Raw genomic sequence first — 23,113 nt, 5'->3', positions numbered from 1 at the left:
GTAGGCCAGAGTTATAAAGATCACCACAAAGTGTACACATGGCGTACACTTTTCTGAATTCAAGAACAGGTCTAAAACATTGCTTGTGCAGTCTATTCATTTAGAAAAGGTGCACTAAGTGTGCACATAGTGTTGTGCACTTTCTGGTCAGCCTTGTATGAGGGGCATGAAGGAATGGTACCTGTAAGCTTATTTTCTTTATAAAGGAAGGGTGTAAACAACAGAATATGAAAGAATTCATGGAGGAGAATAAGTGCTGTAGTACAGACTGGACACAGGAAATAGCAAGAACATCCATACAATGAGATACAGTATTTAGGTGATATTGATGTGAAACCTCAATCCCATGTACAAAATGGAAGATATATATATATGTGTGTGTGTGTGTGTGTGTGTGTGTGTGTGTGTGTGTGTGTGTGTGTGTGTGTGTGTGTGTGTGTGTGTGTGTGTGTGTGTGTGTAAACTCTTCATGCAGAGGAGAATAGGAAGAAAGCAGAAAAGTGATAGATTTTTATATTTAGAATGGCAGATGAAGGAGAAATAGTGTTGAAGAGTGACTTCAATACAACAAATGCAAATTATAACACCTGGATGCAACCACAGATGAGAGAAGAATCATTCTTTGATTTCCTGCAAGGGATGGGCTTCAAACAGCTATTTCTAGTACCTAATCAAAAGAGGACATTTCTGGATTTAATATTCTGAAATGGAGTGAGAGACGGAGGAGCTCAGTCCTAGATGTGAGTTCTGGTTCAGCAGCAACTTTAGTACAGGTATCAGCAAATAAGAGGTAAGAATTGTGCCATTCAGGAGGGCAGATGTTGACAAAATGTGGTAGTACCTCAGCAAGGCTTTAAAAGGCATGAAGGCCGGGTGAGTGAATAATGTTGAGAGGTCAAAACTGGTAATATGGAAGCAATGAGCCTATGAGTGAAACTTAGAAGCAAATCTGAATGAGAAGAGATATGCATTAAAATCAGAGCAGTGGTACCTAGGATATGGGGGCTGATCCTTTTCCTTAAACAAATTAAAGGGTCCTGAAAGATCTTAAAAAAAAATAGAAGTGCATAAGATAGTAGGTTCAGTCTAGAATTCTTAGAAACTTAAGAATTAAAATGCTAATATCACTAACTAGTCTTTCTAATAAATCATCAGTGGAAGATGAGGTTCTCCAGGAATGTTAGAGGGAAAAAAAACTATCCCCCTCTACAAGAGTGGGAGCAAAAGCTGAGTATCGAAGCTATCAACCAGTAAGTCTGACTTCACTTGAATGAGAAATAATAGAATCACTGCTGAATAGAAACATTTTAAAACATCAGGAAGTCTCTGGAGCACAGGATAATGTGGTGTCATTATGTTTCCACAACAGGAAAGTCACTCTAAATACATTTCATATATAGATAGATAGATAGATAGATAGATAGATAGATAGATAGATAGATAGATAGGCATAGATTTGTAAATACACCAAAACAGGAGCAGGTGTTGGAATTCTTTCATTCAGCAATGCTTTATCAAGTCTCACCATTGTCTCACCATTGTCTTCTAACAGGTTAGAAATTCTTGGAAACCTTATATGACAAACCTAATTAAGAATGCATCCTAACCAGTCATTGCAGAAACATTAACTAAAACCAGTTATGGGACTTCAAGTTATGTAGTTTTCAGATTAAGCAGAAAGAAGCAAAGAAATACACTAGAAGTAATAATCCCTATAGATTGTAATGATAAACACAACGGAATAAATAAAAAATGCTAATGAATGCATACATTAAATACATAATTCATGGAATAAAACTGCATTTTCACTGCAAACAGTGAGACACACATTCCTCCATGGCAAGAAAAACAAGACTACCTTTTGTATTTTCATACTCTGTGTACTCTAAATGTTAAGGTTGTGTAATATTATTACTTCCTGGGAAGATTGAGTCATAGAATTACTTGTTACCTTTGAAATATGAACTGCAGCTTAATTTATACTTGTCGTTTTCTTGTTAATGTTATTTTTTTTTTTCTGCTCTGTGCTTGTTTCATCTTTCTTGATACAATTTATTTACATCTCCTTTACTTGTAGTATATTGAAACATTTCTGTAATGTGATTAGAAAATAGTTGTTTTTAAAAATTAAAAAGCAAAACCGGTTTTAATGACAGATACAGACAATGTGGCCAGCACAGCCCTGCACATTTTTTCATGTTTTAGAAAACTGGACATCCTACTTGATGAACAGCTTAGTTTTTTATTCTACCTATCCACTTTTCATAAGAATTGTTTTGTGTCTGCCCCGTTTATTTATGAATGTTATTTTTGACCTTACTGCCTTTTAAGAAGAACTTTTCCAATCACCCACCATGCTTTCCGTGAAATAATACTTCTTTGTATCTCCCTGAGTCAACATGCTTGCAGCAGAAAAGAAAGACAGAAGCAGAGAGAGAGAGAGGCCAATGGGGTGGGGGAGGAAAGACTGAAGTTTAGTGCAGCAAAATAGCTCAGCTACTCTGAAGATTAAAGAACTCCTGCAGAAATGTGAGTGGATGTGTGGGAGAAAAGCTCAAGATGGGGTCTGTAAGGCTATGCATTCTTGGGAGATCAAAGGCTATCGCTGCCTGGACAGCATTGTCCAAATAAACACTTGAAAAGTTTTGGTAAGCTGGTCACACTGTCAGTATGCATTATATACCACTCTTGAGGCAGGCTTTTTGGAGCCAGAGTTGTTTTGGTTGCATTTAAAGCATATGTCTAGAGTTTTCATTAGCATTAACTGAGTATACATAGCTGGCAAATGACAATAATCTTTGCTAAAACAAACATAACACATTTTTTGAGGGGGGGGGGGTAAAGGCTCATTATAAATAAGACCTGCTTTTCATACATCTATTTCAAACACAAAAGCTACAGTAATAGAGTTATAGTGATGAGTGTAAAAGATGAAAACAAGACGACAAATAAAAAGCAGTAACATGCAAACATATTAGCAATTAGTGTAGAGTAGTAAAAAACATGAAATTAATTTAGCTTATTTACATATGAACTAGTTACATCTCACTGTGAAAGAATTGACAGTAAACATATACGTGACAACTATGGGGGACATAACAAGGGGCCAGGGGTTGCAGCAAAAATATTAGGTCAGACAAGTAATGCCAAACCCAGATGGACATAGTAAGAAGGTTCACAGCACTGAAAGAAGCTACAGAGGGGGATGGTGGACATAACTCAGCCTCAAAGAGTTTGCCACACAGAGACTGCAAATTCACTGATCCTCTTTTTTTTGTTAGAAACATCTAATTCAGCAGTGGCATTTGGCAGATGATTTGGAACAATAGTGGAAGACACAAAGCTCAAGACTTTGCTGCCTGATTTTAACAATAAAGTTTTCCTCAAAGCAGATGTAATCCCATTTTTTTTCTTGCATCTTCTAGTGACTAGAAATAGTAGTGGAAAAATATGCTCATTGCATGTGAAGAGATTTTCCTCTTGGTCTTGCTTTAAAATTTCAGTAAAGAATTAAAAGAAGGCGAAATTATCAAAGCTATTTGTAATAGTATAGCTTCAAAGTAAAGAGCATATTTTAGTATAACAGCTGCTTCAGGCAAGCAATAGTGGAAGTAGCATAAAATGAACACAGAACTTCTGAGCTGCTAAGGAGCTGCTTCCTGTGGCCCAGTTTTCCAAAGTTTGATCCCCTCAGCCTTCATTTCCAGTGCGACACTAAGCATGGCACCTAACCAGGCAGTGCTCCCAGGATGAGCTTGCAAAAGGGCCATAGAGATCAGTGTTCAATCCCGTTAAAATAAAAGGAAATAAACTTAGATTCACTTTCTAGATATCCAATAAACTGAGTGCTCTGCTTGCAAAGTACAACAGTACAGGAGCTAATAAAACAACCCGGAAAGATTACAAGAAAGAAATAAATTAATATAATTAAAAAATGGGAAATAACCTCAGAGCAGACTTATAGAATTATTCACATATGTAGTAACAATGTATTTTTGGTTTGCTCAAGCGACAACAGCCAGAAGGATCTCGCACCAACTTGTGCTTCTTTTATGTTTTGTTGTACAGTGAGATGTAAACATCAGGAATTATGAATGGAAAGGCATTTGTTAATCATTACTGCTGCTAATGTTTCCCCTCACACCCATGATCTTTTACATAACAGGCTATACAGAAGGTACTGGGGCAGAAGGTGTGGACTCTTAAGCCATTCAGTCCAGTATCTGTCTATCTAAATGCCCATCTATTTGTTTATCTATCTACCTTTCTATGTATCTGAGGCATTTACAGTTGATCAGTGTTAAAGCTGTCTTTTCCAGGTTGTGATCTGTTTAAAACAAGCATTGGTACCTTGTTAGATGTCTTTTGTCTTCTAGATAGCTGGTTTGCAGGTATTTAATTGTAGGATTCTTCTTCAGGACACCTCGGTATACTGCCTGTTGTGGAATGTAAAATTCAAAAAATTAGCCTTTGTAAATTTTCCATTGACATTATTTATTTATTATTGTTTGCTAACCGGGTTAAGTCCAGCTGGGCTTGTGGCCCATTTTCAGTGGAGACCCGAGGAGAAAAGCTCCGGTACATAGTATTAAATCAGAGATTTGGAACATTACAAAATATAAAATACAGAAATTTGCAACATTACAAAATATAAAGTACAGAAATTTGTCAAACTTGCAAAAGGCAGAATTACAGAAAGTTGCCACATTAGTAATAGATAATGTGAGTATCATATGTCAATATTAGTATGTACAAGAATAACAGTTTTGCAATAATGTATACACTGCTTTGCAATTAAGAGGGTGTCAGTTTGAGAATATGTGTAAGATATCAGAGGCTGGCATGCAAAAGAAATAATTTTTGGAAAGATGTACAGAGAAAGACCTATGACATTTTGTTAAATTTGGCAAAGAAAAAATGATTTAGGTGTGGAGTTAGTGGTGTGGGTGTTTTAGGTGGGAGCATGGGAAGGACATTTCCATTTGGAGGCCAGATGGGAGAGAAGCATGGATTTGAATTTGTTATGGTTTGGTATGTTACATAGTGGTATGGGGAGAGCATTCCACAGTTTGGCTATGGTGTGGGATAGTAATAGTTGGCCAGGTGGGTGTAGGGTTTTGTGTACATGTAGGAGGTTTTGGCCTTTGGATCTGAGGGTGCGGCTAGGTGTGTAGGGTGTTAGGGATTTGGCAAGAGAGGGGCATTCTGTTGGTTTAAAGATAAGTTTGTGGTCTGTTGTAAGTTGTAGGTATTTTAGGTAGTTGTGGAGTTCTAGCCAGTTTAGGGTGTGAAGGGAGTGACAGTGATGGGAGGAGTTCTTAGAACTGGTTGCAAATTTGCAGATTTTGTTGTAACAAGCTTCGAGTTTAGAATGGAGGCCAAGTTGTAGGTTGGGGAATAGGGGAGCACTGTACAAAAGAGAGGAGAAGGAAGGTAAATGCGATGGTTTGACGGGAGGATGGAGTAAGGTAGCAGTTATGTCTGTAGAGGAGACCGATTTTCTGGTGTTTTTTTTTTTTTTGATTGCAGAGAGGATGTGGGAATCAAATTTTAGGTTTTCATCAATGATAATGCCAAGTAGCTTGGTACTAGGAACAATTTCTAGAGGAGAGTTATTGTGGCTTTTAATGGAAAATTTGTCCTTGTTGAATTGGGAGGTTTTGGTGGGAGTGAAAATCATTAGTTTTGTTTTGTTGGCATTTAGGGCTAGGTGATGGGATTGCATCCATAATTCTGTTTTGGAGAAGGCTATTTGGGTATTAAGTAGAAGTTTGGAGGGGCAGGAGGCTGAGCAGATGATGGTGGAGTCATCAGCATATTGGATGACTGAGGCGTCAGGGATGGAGTGGTGGAAGTTGTTGATGAATAAATTAAAGAGGAGTGGGCCCAGTACTGATCCTTGAGGAACTCCTGTGGGTGTAGGTAAGAAAGGGGAGGTTGATTCTTTCCATTGTACAGCCTGTTGGCGTATGGAAAGGTAGCTGGAGAACCAGGCTAAGGTTGAGGGACATAGGTGTAAGTGTGAGAGCTGGAAGTGAAGTAGGGAATGGGAGATTGTGTCGAATGTCTTTGAGAGGTCAAGAAATAGAGAAGATACGTATTTGCCGCTATCACGTGCTAGGTTGACTATTTCAAGGAAGGAAAGGAGGGCTGTCATGGTGCTGTGGCTGGGGGCGGAAGCCGTGCTGGGTAGGAGAGAGGAGTTTGTGCTGGGTTAGGTAGGGCATTAGCTGGGAGTGGGTGGTTTATTCCAGAATTTTAGAGAGAGGAGAGAGTATAGGTATGGGTCTGAAGTTGGTAGTGTCTGTGTTCTTACCACCTTTGTGGAGAGGGATTATGAATGCATGACGCCAGATGGTTGGTATATAGGATTCCTGAATGGATCTATTTATGAGAATGGATATGGGATAGGCTATAGATCTGGCTGATACTTGAAGAAAATTAGCTGGAAGGTTGTCTGGGGCATTGCGGCATGGTTTTAGCTTTTGGAGTAGTCTTTTTATAGTGTTGGTGAAGACAGGTTTAAGGGAGAACAGGGGGGAGGGTGAGAGGGGGGTTAGGGGGACAGGGTGAGGGGGTAACATTGGTGGGTGGGTTGGGGAAAGTGGAGGATGTCATTCAAGAATTTAATATCCTTAAGAGTGTTTATGGAGAGAGGGTATCCTTTAGATTTTGTTGACAATATTTTACAGGATATTTTGAGTGAGTGGGGTTTGAAATACAAACCCTTGTTAGGGAAGGGACTTGTTGAAACAAAACATATCGAGAAAGTAGAATGTTTAAACAATAATTTTATGCAGGCTTGGGCTATACAATGTAGTTCTTATTACAATGAAATAAGAAACATTATTTATAAGAACTGGAATATTTTCAGAGGTGACCAAACTATTTTACAAGCGGTGGGTGAAAAACCTATTTTTTGTACTAAAGTAGGTCATAACTTAAAGCTTACTTTAGAGGGTAATATGAATAACAGCAGCCCCAAATTAAATGAATTTACTAAAGTTTGTGGTTGTTGTGCACAATGTAAATTTATATTATCAGCTGTTAGTTTAAAGCTTGATAATATGAACAAGGACACAGTGTTTTTTAGAAAAGGAAATTGTCACGCTAACAAAATAGCGTATCTGGCCAAGTGTAATTCCTGCCCGGGGTTTTATGTTGGGAAAACAGAGAGGGCTCTCAGGTCCAGGATATACGAGCATTTATATGATATTAAGAATGCAAAAGAAACTAATGCTCTATTCAGGCACAGTAAAGTATGTATCAACTTTACTGGATTTAAGTTTGGTATCCTAGACGTGGTAGATGTTGTTTTTCTATGTGAGAGGGTAGGCGGTCTATGAAGGCTGGTAAGTGGTCACTTAGGGGGTCTGGTATTATACCGGCTTTGGAGATATAGTTGCGCTGGGTTGTTAATATCCAATCTAAGATGATACCAGAGGTACCCATCTTTATTTGGCCTGGTTGGGAGGTTTATTAGTTGGATGAAATTGTAGAGATTGATTGAGTGAGTTGGGGTATCTAAGAGGAAGGGGGTCCAGTTAATATTTATGTCACCTAGAATGTAGGTTTCATTTTTGATGTTTGAGCTAAATCATGGAGGATATCTTCTAGAGTTTTGGTATTGTCTCCATGTGGGATGTAGATGGAGCAGATGCAGATGGATTTGTAGTTAAGTTTTAAAAAGCCCACAGTCAATTCTGCATTGGCAAAAGTTGGGATGGGGATGGTCATTGGAGTAAAAGTGAGAGTGGAGGAGTAGATAATAGCTATGCCACCTCCTTTTCTATGAGGCCTATCATTGTGTATGATATGGTAGCCTGGGGGGAGGATTTTGTCATCGCTGATGGTGGGTTTAAGCCAGGTCTCAGAGACTGCAGTTATGTTTGGCTGGTTGTGATAGAGCCAGGCGTGTAGGTTGGGGATTTTATTACGGAGGCTTTGTGCATTTAGGGTCATATTTTTAAATTTGAAACTCATTGGACAGATGTTCTCTTTTTTCACAGTGATAACTGATGTTTACAATAAGAATAATATGCAAAATCAGAGAAATTGTGAAATTTTATTGTTAAGCAATAAGGTTATTTTATTATGTGGTCTTACTTGAGAAGCTAGCCATTACACATAGGTTTTACGAGACAAACTAGCATCCGATATAATTGATACTGGGAAAAAAGTTATTTCGTAGTGTTGTGCATACACAGAAAAAACAATTAGAAAATCTACATGTCAAAATTTTTATTGAGATGCGCTGCTAAATCTAGCAGACAGGTTCAGATGTGCCAACATGCTTGTACACAGTGCCATGTCAAATGATATATTTTTTTTAAGCATTCGGTCCACTAGCTGCATTCCCAGGGTCTGCAACCTAGGATTCTGGAGCCATATATAGTTCTTTTGTCTATTGTGATTCCATAATTTTTGTTTTTCTTTAAATTTTCTTGGGCTGCCATCCCACAATGACCATTAGGCCTCCCCTTCAGACACCCAGTAGAACCATTTGTTAACCCCAAGGGCAAGAGTGTACTGACCCATTCATTCCCCTGGGAGGTGGGAGGCAGATACCGAGAGCGATGCTGTCATTTGTTGGGAGGGTGAGATTTTTTTGTTTATGCACCTAATCCCCACTCACTTTCAGTTTGTGAGCTACAGCACAACTGTGATTGAGATGGATGAATGCTGGGACAGAAGCTAAGTCTTCTGTTTGAGTGGTGCAACACCTGCAGCACTTGTATGCCAAGGTTCTTGCTGCAGAAGGAAAATCTGCACTCCTGCAGATGTCTTCAATATATTGAGTCAATCCAACATTTTTCTCCCAGGATGGGTGAACAGGGACTGACTTTTCACTCCCATACCCCTACCCAGTCTTACCAGTACCCATGTCAAACACAGGTTGTCTTGGACAGATTCAGGGCTTTATCCCTCTATGCCACAATAACTTGGCTAGGCCTAACAGCAGCACTGTTAAAAAGCACCAGCATATCTAAATTTTAAAAACTGACAACTGCTTCAAAATAAGGCATTTAAAATAAATAACCAAGAACCAAAATTATATTAAGCACTTTTGTCCTTTTAATAATAAGAACTTCCTCAGAATAAACTCAACCATTAACCAAGCCACACTTAAATACAATACATTCAGTCACATCATAAAATCCTACTATCCAGAGAAATTAAGTAATTATCCCATTAAAACACTTAATTTAGATTTAAAGATCCATCATTGTTTTACTATAGAAAATCATACAAATGACTGTATAAATGAGTTTATATACAAAAACACCCTAAAACTATAAATAATAAATATAATGTTCATGCAAAAAATACCATTACTACATTTCAAATTTCTTTGTTATTTTAAATGTTTTTAGACGTTAAATAACTTTTTATGGATACAAGATATATTAAACCTTCACTTTGATACCTAAATCTGTCTTTTGTAGTTAATATATAGTCTATGTGTTTAAAGTGGAAATTGCCCACTGTTGTTATAAATCTACACTATGAGCATTTTTGACATGAAAAGGTGACATTTTTAACATTCCCTTCAGAATAAACAGGCTAAGATGAATTTTCTATCTAAAATGTTTTGCTAAATTGCTTGATAGCAATAAGTATACATTCTGTTTTCAAATCAATATGCATCTTTGCTTTGTTATTATATTTCTTAACCTGAAGTGTATAACCACTGTGGCTATGAAAATACTGTGCTAATGGAATAATTGCAAAAAAATGCCTTTTCCTATATTTTGCATTGCTGGCCTCTAAGCTAAGTAATTTATGTACATAAATCATAGGTTCATGGGTAAGTACTAGTCTAGCTGCCTTTGCAGGCCATTTAAAGCTTATCCAATTTCCCATTTGGTTATAAAGAAAGACAAAAGGGAAAGAAACCAAACAGAAAACTAAGAACAAGATGTTGGTAAGTCAGTTAAAAAGGCTAGGCATAAGCAAATGCAAACGATCAGGTAGCTGTACGTTGTTAATCCAATCCACCGGACTTGAAATCAGTATTTGTAAAAACACTGCTTTATTGAACACAACACAGATAAATGTAAAACGCTGAACCAGCGTTTTTCATTCTGACGATGTCAGAACTTCATCAGACAACAACCAGTATTACTCCACGTCATTTTATAACAAACTACTTAATTTAGGGCAGGTGTCAGTAATTAAAGTAATTACTATAGCCCTTGTTTTTTTAAAAAGTACACACAAGTATTCATTCTATATAGACCTAAGCAAAAAATACTTTAACATACTGAACAGCCCTATCACTCAAAAAACAACAAGTTAAGAGCATAAAAATAAGAATCAATGTTATGACCAATAACAAAATATCTAAATTCCATCTACTTATGTAGGTTCCCAAGGAATACATCTACATGTCCCTAAAATATGATACATACCAGGTCCTTAAAAGCCTGAGTACTACTAATTCTACTAAAATTTATTTACAATTCTTTGTTTTAAAATCCAGTCTAAAACTAAGGGGCATTCTATGACAACACTAACAACAATAATGAACTATCTCAGTAAACTTTTTATCTTTAAAATACATGTGATTGAACAACACTCGTTTAAGCCTGGGTCTCTGTTTGCAGCTAAACGAAGCTGCCACGCTAATTCTTTCTTCTCTAGTTCCAATTTTAAAAGTTGATCATTTACACACTTGTAGTCCATTGAGTCTTTTTCAATGTGGTCTATGGCCATACATGAAAATACATGATCCGGGCAACTGGCACAATGTCTTGCCAATGCATTGTCGTTTTTACCCTTTTTAATTGCGTATAGATGTTCATACATTCTATCACGCAATCGTCTATCTGTTTTTCCAACATAAAATGATGGGCACTGCCCACATTGTGCCAGATACACAATGGCCTTGGAATTACACGTGTATGAACCCCTAACAAAATAGCTCATTGTTCTAATAGTGAATTGGTCTGAGGGCATTAAATACTTACAGTATTTACAGGCACCACATTTTCTTGTCCCATTTCTATTTTGTTTTTTATGTAACTTCATTTCAAGCAGTCTTTTCATGTTAACACCTCTTTTATATATTATTGTAGGGTTAAAGTTCAAGATGCTAGCAACATTCCTATCTAGTGTTAAGTAACTCCAATATTTTCTAACTACTTTACCTATTTCAATTGCCTCTGGGCAATATGTAAAGATAAAGGCTGTTGTAAAACTGCCATCTGTCTCAGTCCTATTAGGACTGGTTTCATCTATGTTTCCTGTGCCATAAGTTACTGTATTGTTGTTGTTAACACCCATGTTAATAACCGGTTCCGATGTCATGGTACCTAACTCGCCACACAAAATAGGCTTGTATATCCCTTTTTCTCTTTTCTCCATTACTTCCTGGAAAATTGTATTTAAAAAGGACACAGGATAACCTCTCCTTACAAACATAAGATGTAACAAATCACATTCTTCTTCAAAGTCAATTTTCAAAGTCACCATTCTTGCCACTCTCACCAGTTGTCCCTTCACCACAGCTTTCTTTTGGTGAAGGGGATGCATACTGGTGAAGTGGAGAAAACTGTTGGAGTATGTGGCTTTTCTATGTATTTTGGCCGAGTAAAAACCTCTGTTTTTACTTAACTCCACATCCAAGAAGTTAATGGTGTTTTCCTGAAAATTTTGGGTAAATTTTAAAAAAGTAGTTGTAGAATTGAAGAAGTTAACAAGAAGGTCCGCTTCTTCTTGGTCTCCTTTAAACAGGATAAAAATGTCGTCTAAAAATCTTTTGTAACTAATAATCTGGTTGGTCCATTGGCTATTGAAAACAAAGTTATTTTCCCAGTACGCTAACACTAAATTCGCAAAGCTTGATCCTACTGGTGAACCCATCGCCACACCTACTTTTTGAACAAATAACTTGTCTTCAAATGCCACAAAGTTGTTCTTTAGGATAATGTCAAGCAGTTGTTCTACCAGGTTGCACTCATTATCATTAGCCCCTTTAGCCCTGATGTATTCCACTACCCACTCAACCCCCAGGTCATGTGGAATACAAGAGTATAGGTCGATGACATCCACAGTTAAAAATTTGGTTATAGACTGGCCATATTTATTACTTGGTTGATAATTATATTTTACCCCTAAAGAGAATAACTGGGATCATACCATAAATAATTAGAGGGGACCCATGCATAGCATAAAGACTTTAGGAGCTGCCTCTGTCTATTAGTAGTACTAAGGACAGTCCTCAGGTAAATTTTCTGTTTCCATCCCATAGATCTAAGTTGCGATTGAATATGGACAGGAATGAGTTTTGTTTTATGTAGATGGGGAGTCTTTTCCACAGCAGTGGCATCCTCTGTGAGATATTCCTGTCCCTCCAAACCATTCTATTGAAGTTGCAGAAGAGGTTTAGATCCCTAGAACAAGTATTTATTGTCAGAGAAGTATGCATTTATGCATATGTCTAATGCTTATTAGAAGCTAAAAGAATTAACACATTTTCATTCTATTTTATATACAGCTTAATTCTGTGTGAAATTATAAGATGCTTTTTGAAACTGCAGTATGCTTTCTGAAAACTTGCAAGATGCCCCCTGACCTAGTAATTGCTAGCACAGCAAAATTCATGTTTATGCCTTTTGGAAATGTACCCAGAAGCAGGTGATTATCTGCTAGGTCAGGAAGTAATAAATGAAACAATACTCTATTCTATAATGTTATGATTTTGAACAATCAGCTCTGTTAGTGTTATGAGAACATGCACAGCTGCGGAAAAGAAGAGATACATAAGACAAAGGACTGCTTGAAGAATCTGTACTTGCTTTGTGCTCGAATTAGCTATAGTACCTTGAATAGAAATAGAACATAGTGGGAAACTGTATCTAACCAGTGGTCACCAAGGCCACGTTGTTTTTCTTAGGAAGTTTTTCATAAAATTGATAGAGCAATTAGAAAATTATGGATAAACAACTGCTATGTAATGATGATGTTAAAACTTGTGATCTGTTACGTCAGCTTGGTAAGCAATGTCTTGTTAGAAAGTGTATAAAGATGAAGTTACTTCCTGATTTTAGTTAGACAAACTCTGCATTAGCACGTTTTTGTCTCACAAGATTAAAGTACCTTAACCTAAACCTACCGTGTATTGATCATTTTTAAAGTTTAATTTTCCTTTGACAAATTGGTCCTTCGGACCGGAAACATCTCTCGCTCTAGCTCAGGTCAGATGGGCCCGGTGGCATACGGGGAAGCCGCCACATCGGTTCTTCTGCTTTGAAAAGAACTCCGACTGAATTGTCGTTCAAAAGAGGCCAGCCACTGTTTCTGATCTGTGATTGGAGGACGAGTCAACAGTTCCGGTGAAGAGATCAATCACGGAGGCTCAGGTAAGTAGGAATTTACCTTTTCTTTATTTCAGATCAGGGACTTGTTACAGTATTTGTTTTTGTCAGGGAGATTTTTTTTGTAAATCAGGGACAAAAAAGATTGCTGTCTTGTCATAGATCAGGGAAACAGGATAGGTAGGCAGTTATTCTAGATAGACTGTGAAGAAGTGTAAACCGTGGTACCACGTGATAAAAAGGGTTACGTAACAATTTCTAACTAAGTTAAGACAAGATGGGAAATAAGTGCACAAAAAGTTCCCGAGATCCGCCTTTAACCGAAGACGCAAAATATATGCAATTACAACGTGCCGACAATGTTAGGTACTATACAAAATGGGTTAATAAATACAAATTTGATGGTAATTTAGATAAACCTTCACTTATCAAACTTGTCAAACAACTTAAAACAGATGCAAAAGGTCAGATAAAAAAGCAACGTCAGTTAGGAGTTCCTCAGGCACACAGGTGGCTTGAGGAAGCAAACCGCAGGGAGCAAAAGAATAAAAATTCAAAAGCAATGTTTTTAGATAAAGAAGACAATAACTTGGTAATAACAACAGCCCCTCTGCCCCCTCCGCTTCCTTTACCAGAATATGAAGCCAGTGGACAAGCTGATCCACCTCCGCTATATCCAGCTGTCCCTGCAAAACCAAAACCGTTTGTCAGAGATCCTATCGAGACTATGTCTCGAACACGCAACTTGAGAGGGGATATTGAATTGTATGAAATAAATAAAAATTCACAAGCTATGAGTGAAGAAGAGATATGTCCACTCATAGAAGTACCAAATCCACAGGCAGGACAGGACCAAACTCTTCTAGTATATAGACCGTGGGCACCGGAAGACATCCAGAAAGCCACAGAGGGAATTCCCCATCCGAAAGTTAATTTTAGAAAATTCTTAGAAGACTTACAGGGCATGAGGTTAAGTTACCATTTAAATGGAGAGGAAGTGGAAAAAGTAGTCAGACAGATTGTAGGTCCAGATTGGCACATGATCAGTGGCAACTGGAATCCCCGTGACGCAGAACATAGGCCACTCCCATATAGTAACGCAGAACTGGATAACAGAGTGAAAGGTCTGACAGACCGAATCTCTGAGAAATGGAAGCCTAGGGCTGACTGGACTTGCATTAATCAATGCATACAACAAGAAGGTGAAACTGTAGATAGATATTATGCTAGATTATTAGAGTGTTTTAATAACCACTGTGGAATGCAGGTACCTGAGGACCAAACACATGATTCCCCATATGAGCAGCAGCTAAAGAATGCATTTTTGAAAGGCAGTATTGCACCCATTAGCAGCTTTATTACAAAGCACATGGTAGATCATCGTACAAGTAGATTACAGTCATTACTTGAATATGCAAGACATGCCGAAAGGCATTTTAATAGCAAAAAGAAAAAGAAAACTCAAGTATGTGCAGTAGAAGACGGATCAGAAGTCTTTGTAGTACAGACCGGGAAGAAGGGTAAGAAAAATGCCCAGAGAAACAAACAATCTGATAAACGATCAGAGGAGTTTGAAGAGAGAAAGAAAAGGGGTGAATGTTTTAAATGCGGTAAAAAGGGACATTTAGCAAGGGATTGCAGGCAAAATAAAAAGGTAGCCACAGAAGACAAGGAGGGTGAGGACTTACTATATGATAGTCAAGAATCACTAGAAAGTAATAATCAATAAAAGACAAGTGCAAATGTGATAGAAGAAATAGAGGATGTGCATGAAATCACAGATAATGAAGAAAATGAAATGTTAGACTTAGCATTATTAAGCCTAGAGCTCTACTTAGCAGGCACAAAACCGGAAGTTACACTTCTGGTAGAGGGGAGGGAAGTTAAATTCCTGTGTGACTCAGGGGCTTCATGAACCCTGATACATCCTTCCAAACTACCAGAAAATTCAGAATCACTTGATTACATATTGGTGAAAGCAGCTAATGGACAGCTGTATCGGGAGCCACTCTCCCACAACATAGCAATAACTGACCCTGTTTCAGGGATGACCCAGAAAAGTAAAATTGTTGTTTCTGCAAAATGCCCAGTAAATCTTTTGGGCAGAGATCTAATGCAGATATTTGGCATAGCAGTAGTTCCAACTATGCAGGGTATGGAGGCACAGCGACAAATGGATACTTTTGCAGTGCGACCGGAGGGTGAAACATTTTATTGGTACAGCCAGGACTTGGTTACGACTGGTCCAGGGGCAGTAACTGATGAACGTAGCCATCAGTAAATCCCCCTCCCTTGACACTGATAAACAGCATTTGTTGCACTGCACTCTATATTACTGTAGCAAACCAGGACCTGATAAAGAATATGAGCAAGAACTGTTTAGAAACCATGCTAACAGATTAGTATTACGAAATCTGTACTGGGACACAGAAGGAAACAGCGTAGTAAGCTGTTCATTGCCCCAGGAATTCCTTGCACTTTACAAATCTAATCGATTACCACATGTGAGTTTGACTAAAGATAAAAATGTGAAGTGGGCAGACCTAGGAGAAAAAGTCACAAGGTGGGAAAAACAAACAGAATTAGAACTTTCAGAACAGGGAGTACAAAAGCAGAAGTTGAATTGGATAACACAGACACACCCAGCTGTGCACTTGCAGGTGAGTGAGGACAGCTGAGTAGCACTCTTATTAGAAGAAGAAGAAAAAGCCTTACGAGACATACCAGAGACTCTCTGGTCAACAGGAAAATCAGATGTAGGACTTATTCGTACAGCAGGACCAGTCACTATCACGCCAAAGTCAGCATTTAGACCTCAAAAGAGACCGTATCCCTTGAGAAAGGATGCAGAGGTAGGAATCAAACCTATAATAGCAGCCTTACTTAAGGAAGGAGTATTGATAGAATCTCCCGATTCACCATGTAATACATCCTTATTTCTTGTTAGGAAAGCAAATGGAGAATGGCGTATGGTCCAAGATTTACAAGCTGTAAATGACGCAGTTATACCTAGGGCACCTACGGTGCCAGATCCACACACCTTATTAAATGATTTGAAACCTCAACAAAAGTATTTTTCTGTGGTAGATATTAGCAATGCGTTTTTCTCAATACCGATACACCCTGACAGCCAACATTGGTTTGTATTTACATTTCAGGGGGAAAGGTATGCATATACGCGACTACCACAGGGATATTATGAGAGTCCAACAATATTCGCACAGGAAACGGCAAGTAACCTGGCGGGATTTATCCCACTGAAAGGCAGCCAGATTTTACTTTATGTAGATGACATTCTGCTGGCAGCCCCCACCCAGTAAGAATGCAGAGAAGATACCATAGCATTACTACAATTTCTAGCTACTCAAGGACACAAGGTAAACAAAAACAAACTGCAGCTTTGGAAAAAACAGGTCAAATACCTGGGATATGTAATATCCAAAGAGGGCAGAATATTAGATGAAGACAGAAAAACAACAATGTTACAAGCACCCAAACCAACTACCAAGAAGGAAATTATGTCCTTCCTAGGTACTACTAATTTTTGTCGGAGCTGGATTCCAAACTATGCCTTGGAATCTGCTCCACTGACCAACTTGATATTCAAGAAGCCTATGGCAGCACAAGATTTATTACAGTGGACACCAGAAGCAGAATCAGCTTTCTGCAAATTGAAACAACTGATAGCATCCTCATTAGTTTTAGGATTACCGAACTATCAAACGATTTTTCCAAACTGTAGATTGTAAGCAGGGTTATATGACATCAGTGTTAACACAGCAGCATGGGGACAAAACGCCCCATAGCTTACTAACCAGTGGCATGATCCCTGCCCCACTGTGTACAAGCAGTAGTCGCAGCTGCAATGGCAGTGCAGGCTTCAGCCTCAGTAGTGTTATTCCACCCTCTCACGTTGAGAGTGCCTCATGCAGTCGCGATTATTTTACTGCAAGAATAAGTAGCATATCTTTCTCCTGCTAGACATCTTTCCTGTATGACTATACTGTTGAGCCAACCTCATATGACAATTGAACGATGCACAACTTTGAATCCGTCAACCTTGCTCCCAACCCCTGCAGATGGCAAACCACACTGCTGCCTGCAGGAGATTGAGTAAAAGACACTACCTAGAAAAGATCTCATGGATGTTCCCTTGGATGATGCCGAGGTGACATACTATGTGGACGGCTCGTGTAGGAGGGGTCCTACAGGACAGAATCTAGTGGGGTATGCAGTAGTTTCTGATACTGAGATTTTAGAAGCAAAGTCTTTACCACACAACTTATCTGCACAAGCAGCAGAATTGATTGCTTTAACAATGGCATGTACCTTGGCAAAAGATAAACAAGTGAACATTTTTACTGACAGCCAGTATGCTTTTTCTACTGTACATGTTTTTGCGCAGCAGTGGAAAAATAGAGGAATGATAACATCTACTGGTAAACCAATTAATCATGCACAATTTATTTTAGATTTGTTACACTCTATTCAGTTACCTCAGAAAGTAGCTATTTGTAAATGCGTAGCTCATACTAAACAACAGGATAGGATTTCAAAAGGTAATGCGAGAGCTGATACAGCTGCAAAGCAAGCAGCTTCAGGAGTATTTCTTTTGAGTGAGGAATTACAACCATCTGAGATTTTAGACTTAGAAATGTTAAAAACAAAGCAGACACTTATTACAAATGTAGAAAAACAAAAATGGATAAAACGAAGAGCAATTCTTGAGAAAGGGCTGTACATCTCCAAAGAAAGAAAACCAATTTTACCATCTAACTTGTTTAGATATACAGCTTTGTTGAGCCATGGGCAGTGCCATGTCTCAACAGGGGGGATGGTACAGTTAGTGAATCGAGTGTTTACAACGTATGGATTTACAAACTACACAAAAAACTTTTGTGCAGCATGCCATGTTTGTAACAAGCATCATGCACAGGGGGCACTGAAGCCTAAGCAAGGGAGTTTCCCTACACCACCATATCTGTTCCATACTATCTGTATGGATTTTATAGAGCTAAACAAATGTGAAAATAAAAAGTACTGCCTTGTCATTATAGATATGTTTTCCAAATGGGTGGAAGCTTTTCCAACTAAAAATCCAGATGCAGCTACTGTTGCAAAAGTCCTTGTTAAAGAAATTATTCCTAGATTTGGCATACCGGAAAAGATTTATAGTGACAATGGCACACACTTTGTAAATCAAACTATACAACAATTGAGCCGTTATTTCGGGATTTCTCTAAAAAACCATTGTGCATACCACCCCCAATCTGCAGGATTAGTAGAGAGGCATAATGGAGTTTTGAAAAATAAGCTTAGGAAATTGATTAGTGAGACACAAAAGAACTGGGTGCACTGTCTGTCTCTGGCACTGTTGAGTATGAGAACTGTTCCAAATGTAAAAGGGTTAACTCCTTTTGAAATTTTGTTTGGGAGGGCATATTATACACCTCAGTGGAAACCTCTCATGCCTGCAGACCAGGAGGCTGACAGTTCACTTGCAGAGTATATGAGGCGATTTTTGAACAACAAACTTTTGCAGTTAAACTCTTTTTCAGATAAAGAACAAGCCAGACCAACGGAAGCAGCAATAGTCCCAGGCATGAGGGTCTGGGTGAAAGTCGTGAAGAAAAAGAATTGGAGTTCTCCGAAGTGGGAAGGACCGTACCAAGTGCTACTGTCAACACCCACTGCAGTCAAGATCGCAGAGCGAGTGTCCTGGATTCATCTGACACACTGTAAATTGGTTAAGAGCTTTGAACTGGACAAAAACCTTGTTACTGTCGTACAACGAGAACAAAATGACCAGGTATAGAATAAACAGGGATGCAGAACAACCTCAGAAAAATTGCATGATCATCCTGTTAGCTATACTGATAACAATGATCTTTTTGTTGTGGCCTTTCCTTTTTCCAGCCACACGAGTTGAACTGAACAAACGTGATGCATTACTCATAGACTGGCATCCAGACTTTAACACTTACCAAGCAATTAAATATGTGTATGCTGAGACTTTTAATGTTTCAAACTTCTGGATTTGCACAGCTATACCAACAGCATACGAGGGATTATTGATGACTGCTGTCAATGAGACCTGGGAAAACTTGATTTTTGATACTACACCCGTGAAATCACAAGACAAAATAGCATTGTACCTACCTGTTACACAAAAAGGGTTGTATGTTTTTATAAAAATGACACTATTCAGGTGGGTTGGAGCAATTGCAATGTGTCTGTTTCTTATAAATGTTATATTAAGGCTAATAAAGCAGAAACTATCTGTGATACGAACTATGACTCATATTTTGAAAAAAATGAAGAGAACTGTTAATGAAATACAGCATAATCCTGTTCTTTTAAAGCAACTTTCTATTACTGACAAAAAAATGCTTCATGCAGGGCGAGCATATATCAATACTAAAGTAGAGAATTGTTATTTTGTTTGGGGGAAAAAAGCATATAAATGGCTACCTGAGAATTGGTGCGGCAGTTGTTTTTTGGGTTACCTGGTTCCGGCCATACGACACACTGCAGCTTTGCCTCAGGGGAAAATTCGAAACGTCAGAGAGGTTAGCAGTAAACCTAGAAGTCCAATCAAGAGACCTGAGAATCCAGTGGGACGAATCGAAGCAGGGTGGAGAAACCATAACTCCGTGAAAAACAAAGATAAACTGTCACATATGGACTTGAGTGACACTATTATATCATGGGCAGGCATAGCCCCTGCATATGGCGCAGTGAAATCGATTTGGGAGCTGTGAAAACTGTCCAAACTTCTCGAAGTTATGAGCAATGCAACTTTTTCTGCTCTCGAATTAGTGACTGATGAACTAAATGCTATGAGAATTGTGGTACTTCAAAACCGCATGGCTCTTGACTTCACCCTAGTGGCAAGAGGTGGTATGTGCACTTTAATCAAAGAAGAATGCTGTTCGTATATTCCTAACAACCAGCACGAGATAAACGACCATCTTGAGGTGATCCAGCAAGTGTCGACCATGACCAAACCAGGCCCAAACTCTCTGACGGACTTTTTCCAGAATTTGTTTGGGGGGTGGGGTTCCATCCTAATGAACATCCTGGTTGCCATTTGTGGGGGATTACTCCTATTAGGAGCACGTATTTGTTGTGGTATTCCCTGCATGAAAAAATTAATCAAAGATTTTATAGATATGTTGGTTTCTGAGACTTTGTATCAAAGTACTGAAATTGAAGAGTTGTTGAAAACTGAAATGCTTTCATAAGTCTAAACTACATGACTCTCTTTACTGCAAATCTGGAATGGAAGAGGTTAGGAGAAGAAGTAAACTGTTTATGCTTTTGAAAATAGAATAAAAAGTATTAACAGGGGGGAAATGTCAGAGAAGTATGCATTTATGTATATGTCTAATGCTTATTAGAAGCTAAAAGAATTAACACGTTTTCATTCTATTTTATATACAGCTTAATTCTGTGTGAAATTATAAGATGCTTTTTGAAACTGCAGTATACTTTTTGAAAACTTGCAAGATGCCCCTTGACCTAGTAATTGCTAGCACAGCAAAATTCATGTTTATGCCTTTTGGAGATGTACTGAGAAGCAGGTGATTATCTGCTAGGTCAGGAAGTAATAAATGAAACAATATCTATAATGTTATGATTTTGAACAATCAGCTCTGTTCGTGTTATGAGAACATGCACAGCTGCGGAAAAGAAGAGATACATAAGACAAAGGACTGCTTGAAGAATCTGTACTTGCTTTGTGCTCGAATTAGCTATAGTACCTTGAACAGAAACATAACATAGTGGGAAACTGTATCTAACCGGTGGTCACCAAGGCCACGTTGCTTTTCTTAGGAAGTTTTTCATAAAATTGATAGTGCAAGCAGAAAATTATGGATAAACAACTACTATGTAATGATGATGTTAAAACTTGTGATCTGTTACATCAGCTTGGTAGGCAATGTCTTGTTAGAAAGTGTATAAAGATGAAGTTACTTCCTGATTTTAGTTAGACAAACTCTGTATTAGCACGTTTTTGTCTCCTTGCTGCAAGATTAAAGTACCTTAACCTGAACCTACCGTGTATAGATCATTTTTAAAGTTTAATTTTCCTTTGACATTTATGATGCTGTTTGACTTGCTGATGTGCAGTAAATCCATCAGTAATGGGTCGGAGGATGCCTTATATGCCAGACACAGATCACCCCTTAGCAGTCTGTAGGATACTGAGTATTATGACAGGGCTTTGAGTCAGTCCATTTAGCACATGTTTAGGTATTGTATCCTTTTAGTAAGATATCTCTGTGAGTAACATTTAGTATAACAAGAAGTACAATGCAGAACTGCAAAAAATATATGGCAAATAAAGGTACTGAAAATTTGTCTCATCTATTTACTCCACCCATAGAGGACCACCAGCTTCATCTAACTTGTCTTCAACACATCTTGTATCTGACCAATGCCACCTGAAGTTCTCCATCTATATACGAATTCAACTTTTTTCCTTTTTACATTTTTCTTGTTTGACTTCACTACTATCTTGGTTTAAAAAAATCTTCACAGTGGTGAAGACATCTATTTTCAGACTGTAATCCCATTTCTAGGTACAGTTAAAGTTTCCTACATTTTGCTACTTTCTTTAATCACTTTATCATTTCTAAGTATAGGTAATACAGAGTTTACCCATGGCTGTTGTGGTTGCGCGAGAGTAACCAAGCAAAGCTAGCAGCAAGAAAACCTTGATTATTCACACCCAAAACTATATACTGCTATTATGCAATTACATTATTTGAAAAAGAAACATTTTTTTTTACCTTTTGTATAATAGGATTTTGTAGCACGGAGGTCCCTGCAAATCATATTAAGATGTACTACACTTGTATGCTCATGAACATGAGTTTACATTCATAGTGTATCTTTGAGTGCTTCTATTATCACTTTGTTTTGTGATGTATTTCAGCTTTGTACAGCTGTAGATTCATAGGTTCATAGCTAAGTCATAAGATAGCTGCCCTTGTGGGCCATTTTAAGCCTAGCCAGATTCTCTTGATAAGAATCAAACGCTGAACCTCTGGTGTGGCAGGTAAATAACTTAGCCATTATACCTAAGATGAACATTACCATTTTACTTTGGTGGATTAGTATGTTGGTGAAAATGGCAGCTATGTTGGTGAAAATGGCAGCTATGTGATACATAGGATCATAGGATGTTACTAGGCTATTGACCCTGAGGACCTTACAAGCCTTGCCAAGAATTTAGCCCACATTATGACAATTCAGCACCCGATGCCCCTGTCCAGCAAGGAAAGAGGTGGAATCACAGGGGTGTATTTTCTGTACCCCATCCAGTTATCCAGGTTGGGCTTAAAAAGGGTTAATGAGGTACTTTGCTTGATGTGGAGAGGGAGTCTATTCCACAGAAGGGGAAGTCTCTGAGACACAAATCTGTCCCACCAACAAGTCCTATTGATGTCACAGACCAGGTTGAGGTCACACATACGGGTTACTCAAGTGGAGCTTGACTTGTGGATATGCAGCAGTCCCATCAAGGCAGTGTCTGAGATTGCTTTGTATGCCAGACAAAGGTCATCTCTGAGGACTCTGTATAAGACTGAGTACAGGGACATGACCTTTAGCCTATCTATGTAAGGTAGATGTCTGAGGCCCTGGATTCGCCTCGTGAAGAAATTTTGTGCTCTTTCCAGCTGTTGCATGCGCTTTGTGAGGTACATGCTGAAAGGGATATTGTACTCAATAATGGGTCTTATAAGGGAAAAATACAGAGATGTTATGACCACCTTGTCCCTGGATGA

The sequence above is a fragment of the Protopterus annectens genome, chromosome 13.part0, assembly GCF_019279795.1.
Source record: "Protopterus annectens isolate FY-2018-M chromosome 13.part0, PAN1.0, whole genome shotgun sequence".
NCBI classification, from domain to species: domain Eukaryota; kingdom Metazoa; phylum Chordata; order Ceratodontiformes; family Protopteridae; genus Protopterus; species Protopterus annectens.
Note: the sequence above shows the minus strand (reverse complement) of the source record.